This window comes from Lipotes vexillifer, unplaced genomic scaffold, assembly GCF_000442215.2.
Source record: "Lipotes vexillifer unplaced genomic scaffold, Lipotes_vexillifer_v1.1 scaffold429, whole genome shotgun sequence".
Lineage (NCBI taxonomy): Eukaryota > Metazoa > Chordata > Mammalia > Artiodactyla > Lipotidae > Lipotes > Lipotes vexillifer.
In genome coordinates this window covers 766,526-772,525 of record NW_006784171.1, presented here as the reverse complement: position 1 = coordinate 772,525, position 6,000 = coordinate 766,526, and positions in this window count along the sequence as shown.

Below are 6,000 nucleotides of genomic sequence, written 5' to 3'. Positions count from 1 at the left end.
CCAAAAAAAAAAAAAAAAAAAAAAAAAGAAGAGGAGAGGGAGATAGAGCAACTGGTAAAGAATGGAAATTAATTCCATTTTTGCAGCCACAAGTGCAGCATGCTACAGAAAGCCAAGGCCACTGTGGAATTATGCATCTGCTTCCTGGTGGCCTGGAGTCTAGTCTGGGGGACAGGGTGGTAGGTAGGGATCTGAGCAGGGGGTGGAGCCTTATCCCACCAGCTCCACGGCCAGTGCTGCACATCACAGGATTGTCCTTTTTCAGAATTGGCTGTCAGCCCCAGCAATTCTCTCCTATCCCTAGCCTGGATGGGAGCACACATGGGCCCCTCACAGCCTGTAGGTCCTGATGCAAGACATTGACTGCATTGGCTTAATTTGGCCATTGCCCGGGTACAGGCAAAATTAGAACTAGATCTAATTTTAGATCTAGCTCTAGCTCATCTAGTTTAAATCGAGCTCATTTAATAACTAGATGAGATTTGGCTTCTGATAAGAGTCCTAGTCCCGGGCTTCCCTGGTGGTGCAGTGGATAAGAATCTGCCTGCCAATGCAGGGGACACAGGTTCGATACCTGGTCTGGGAAGATCCCACATGCCGCGGAGCAACTAAGCCCATGTGCCACAACTACTGAGCCTGTGCTCTAGAGCCTGTGAGCCACAACTACTGAGCCTGCGTGCCACAACTACTGAAGCCCACATGCCTAGAGCCTGTGCTCCACAAGAGAAGCCACCACAATGAGAAGCCTGTGCACTGCAACGAAGAGTAGCCCCCATTCTCCACAACTAGAGAAAGCCCGCGCGCAGCAATGAAGACCCAACGCAACCAAAAATAAATTAAAAAAAAAAAAAAGAGTCCTAGCCCCCTCCTCTAGCCCTTTTCAATGATCACCTCTCCCCTCTGCCTCCTTTCCCACCACTCTACTCATAACAAATCTGAGACTCTGGCCCGTCACGAAAAGACTTAACTGATTATATGCTGAAACATCTTTCTGGATAATTTCTAGTATAATAGGGATTTAAATTCATAAAACGACACTCTCAGGAGAGAGCATTTCAGACATGAGCTAGCAGAATTCTTGGAGTAAGGAGGATTTATTTTATTCCCCTCAAAATTGCTCCACATAGGATGTTGCTAATCAGCTTACAAACCAGGCAAGGAAAAACAGCTGCTTTTTGGATTCATAGCACAGTTATTCAGGCTAGAATACACCTTAGAGATTATCTGGTTGAACTCTTTATTTTATAGATGAGAAAATGGAGCTTCAGAGAGGGGAAATGACTTTTCAAAGTCACTCAATGAACAACAGCACTAGATGCCAAACGCCAATATATATATACATATATATTTTTTAATTAGGCAACTCTGAGATAGGAAGGATACAATTAATTTACAACTTAAAAGAGCTCACCAAGAGTGAGCAAAGGCTCACTTTGCCTTCTGTTCAAAGCATTTGTATTGGAGAAAATTCTTAGAATTTAGAAATTCTTGACCACAGGGCCCGTGTCAGTCATTTTGTTTCCCTGTACCTAGCATGTGCTTTGCATAATAGGTGCGCAATGAGTGATATATTAGATTTGCTCCTTTAATTCATATCTTTTAAAGGAGAAGGATTCTTTTGGCTTTGCTTTGTACATATAAAACAACCAGTCACATTCTTTCTTATGTGCTGTGTTCATCATTTCACCTATCACATTGTACCACAGTTATTCTTTTTTTTTTTAATTAATTTATTTGTTTTTATTTTTGGCTGTGTTGGGTCTTCATTGTGGTGTGTGGGCTTCTCATTGTCCTGGCTTCTCTTGTTGCAGAGCACAGGCTCTAGGCGCACGGGCTTCAGTAGTTGTGGCACACGGGCTCAGTAGCTGTGGCTTGCGGGCTTAGTTGCTCTGCGGCATGTGGGATCTTCCCAGACCGGGACACGAACCCATGTCCCCTGCATCGGCAGGCGGACTCTCAACCACTGCGCCACCAGGGAAGCCCTCATCTTTAGTTTTATTATGCAGTACAACACAGTAGGTAGTTTATTATCTGGATATTTATATTTTGGATAAATATGTTGTTAGAAAAGGCTGAATCCAGATGATGCTACAGCAGAAAGATCACTTAGGAGACTTGGTTGGGTCTAGCTTATACTTCTTTTGCCAAATCTTACTGTACATTTGTTTGAAATAGACTATTTGGCTTTCACTGGGATCCTGAGCGTCAATGAATAAATGATATTTTAGTTTTTCCACAAATGTGTGTGGACTTCTCTCATTTTGCGTTCTTAACAGGGATCAAAGTTCAGTAAATATTTTAATGTGTTGATATTTGTAGCCAGTAAATCTTGACCTAATAGTTGTCTGTTACATGGGAAATATAACTAAGACTCTTCTTTGGTAAGAGTTCTTACTTCTAGTGGACATTATTGGCATATGGCACACTCTATCTATCTGACTATGTATGTATGTATGTATCTATCTGCACACACATACACACACACAGAGTTAAATGGTAGTACAGTATGATATATAAGAAGCTGAGCTCTGTGTAGAACAGACCCAGGTTTGAATTTTCTGTCACATTCTAGTTGTGTGACTTTAAGAATATTAATCTCTCTAAATCTTAAATTAATTTCATAATCCATGAAATGTTTTTATGTGTGTATCATGGTCAAATAAAATACTGTAAAGTAGTTAGCATTATTAATACTTGGCATATAGCAAATGCTTATGAAATATTAGCTCGTATTATGATGATTTATATCTCTTATTTTTGCTTATTTTTCCTCTTTCTATTTCAAGGAGATTTAAAGCAACTTACCATGCACTCTAGAGAAATGACTCACTGGGAGCCATTCCAATGGCTGATGGATAAAACTCGGAAGAACCACTGCCATTCTGTATTGGATGTTTAGAGAACAAATGGATACTTGGGAACGTAAAGCTTGGAAAATTCTCCTATGGATTCCTGACAGCAAAAATGTACGTATGCACACTGACTAGAGGTGCATTTAGATAAACAAATGCTGGGTTGAATTTGATCGGTACTAAGTGGAACACATTCTTTTACATACATTGATTGGGTAGCTCAAAAGCTGACCCTAAGTTATGAGCGGGGACCTGTAATGCACTCGAAAGACCATTTGAAAATATCTAGTTTTTTATAGACAAAGTATCATTGGAGGGAGGATAAGGCAATCCGTGACAAAAAGTGCATGGGCTTTGGAATCCAAATATCTCTGAATGAATTGCATTTATGTCATTTCCTAGCTGTGTGCTCTTTGGTAAATGACTTCACCTCTCGAAGCCTCAGTTTCCTCAGCTATAGAAGGTAATGATACCTACCTTATAGGGCAATATGAGAATTAAATGAGATAATGTGTATAAAGTGCCTATCAGAGTGTCTGGCACTTGATAGGTTCTCAACAGTCTTAACTGTAGTTATCATCAAGAAAGGAATTATAAAGTAGGCTACGATATTGGGTCTGTTCAATATTTTGGTAGATACAAGTGGATCTGTATTTAGTCGATGTAATAATCACATCAGGACATAACCTTCTCCGTACATATAATCTAAACAATGAGATTTTAAATTATTACTATCGGTAACAATAGTTGACATTTACTGAGTCTTCATTTGTGGCAATCACTGGGTTAAGTGCTTTCTCTGCATTATTACATTGATCTCCATAGCAGTCCCCTAATTTGGATGTTATTATCCCCATTTTATAGAGAAAGAAAATGAAACTTAAGGAGAAATACTCTGCTTAGAGTTACCTGGCTATTAAATACCATCGGTGGCCTAGAGTCAAGGTCTGGTCTGAGTCCAAAGTGCAGGCTCTTGCCCCCAGGTTATACCACCTCTGAATTTGTGACATATTCTAAAAACAAAGACAGAGAATCTCTTGTTAGATAGACTGACCCTACTCTGACTTTAGGAAAGATAAAACTTGTTGCTTTGTAAAGGCTTTAGTTAATGGATAGGGAATCAAAGATTCAAACTTGAAGCTATAACCTACTTTGTAAATTTTCCTGAAATGAGAGAAACGGTGATCGTCAAGCCAAAATTTCCACCATGTGTGACCCATTTCTTACTTGCTTGTCTCTAGTTAGCCTCGTGTTCTTTTTTCACCTTGTGTCTTTTAAATGTATTGTACATGGGTTATGAACAGCACATCCAGAATCGTGTCTTGGCATTAAAATTCCATGAAGTCCATTTTGGGAATCAGATTACTGCCCCTATTTTTAGCTCTCAACACAAACCACCCTTTCCATTATGCTTTTAAATATCCTGTAATAAAATTATATTGAAAATAGCTCTTATAGCCAAATAAAAATCCTACATTGGGTTTAATCAGGCCAGAGCCATTGACTGGCATTAATGTAATTAATTACTGAGGCAGCTACCTGCCAGCGCCTCCTCCTTCCTCTTGGTTTAGGACTACCCTCCCCATTTGATGCTATATTTATCAGCCCTCTTGGCCATAAAAGGCTGGCTGTGTGGCTCTGACATTCTACAGCCTGACCACATGCATTATTTTTGAACTGGCCCCCAGGGTCCTGTCTTTAGCCCTGCCTCTTAACATTTTCTTGGATTCAACCTACGTGGGCTTTTCATTCTCTCATCCAGCTCCACAGTCAGGTCGGAACATTTCCACCACCATCACTCCTTTGGAAACTGGTAAGTGTGACCTTGAGGCAGAAGAATGCACTTGATATTTTATGTGCTCAACAGCACTGCAGTGTGTGTGGTTTCTTTCTATCTTCTGAGCTCAGCAGTTTTCTCAAAGAGATGTCAGAATAGCAGAGAAATAGGAAAGTGGAGCTCCGGGGAAGGAAAACGAGCGGCAGGGTGCCAGTTTGTGCTGGCATAGCTCTTCTCTCAGATCAGTGGATTCTTTTAAAATTAAGCTACTGCTCCTGGAACTATAAAAAGATAATAGCTGTCTCAGATAGAACTGTAAGCGTGAGTCAAGTACTCTTTCCAAGTTACAGTTCAGTGGTTTGGTTGAAACCTGGAATGGGTAAGGTAACAGGAAATCATGTGTTTTCTATCCTCCGTACGCCTACAATACTCCCTGATTACATATTAGATCAAAAGGAGTAAACTAGCTCTGAAGTCACTAGTCTCTAATTCAGTGATTTTGCTCTGACAGTGCCACGTGGATGAATGTAAGGGTACCTTGGGTATTTCTAATCGGAAAATGGTTAAGCAATATTTCAGAGGCAACAAAGAGCCCCACATCATGATCCTAAAGTTAGTATTTTCTGTGAAGAATTTTTATCAGCTTTCAGCCTCTAATGCCTGTACAAAGTATCATGTCACAGTTACAACTATGGAGTTACTGTCTCTTCCTAAATTCCCAAATTATTTTCAGGAAAAAACACAGGTCTTAAAGGAATGGAAGACAGCCAAACCATCTTTCCTCCCAATACACTCTAGCTGTCATGTGTTGGGGATAATCCTCACTTACTTGATGAGGAGAAGGTAGTTGTACCTTTGTTCCAGAGGTCAGAGCTATGACAACCAGCTGAGTTGACATAAGGCCAAAGCCTGTTTACTTGTAATATATTATCTCTGTGCTTGGAATATTAAGTATTATTAAAAATAAACATATTTGGGGAAAATAGAAATAAAGCAAATGGAAAATAGAATTGAGGCAAGACATTTAAAGATTTTATTTTGTGAAAATAACAGCATTTCAAGTTATTTGCGTTCTGAATTTAGCTTATAACATAATACACAGGAAGGTCATTCATTATTTATTTGGACATCATTCAAATAACATTTGCTGTGTTGCAGTGTAGTATGTATCATTACAGAAACTTATCAAACATCTTTATAAATGCCTGATCATATACTTCTATATTTATATATTCAACCCTTTTGTTTTATAAAAATGTATCTAATAATTATTCATTACACCTGATCATCATCCTGTATATTTTAGAACAGAAAATAGCAATCTATTTAAGGGTTGAAGCAAAGTTGCTTGCTAGTAGCTACTTTCTTCCT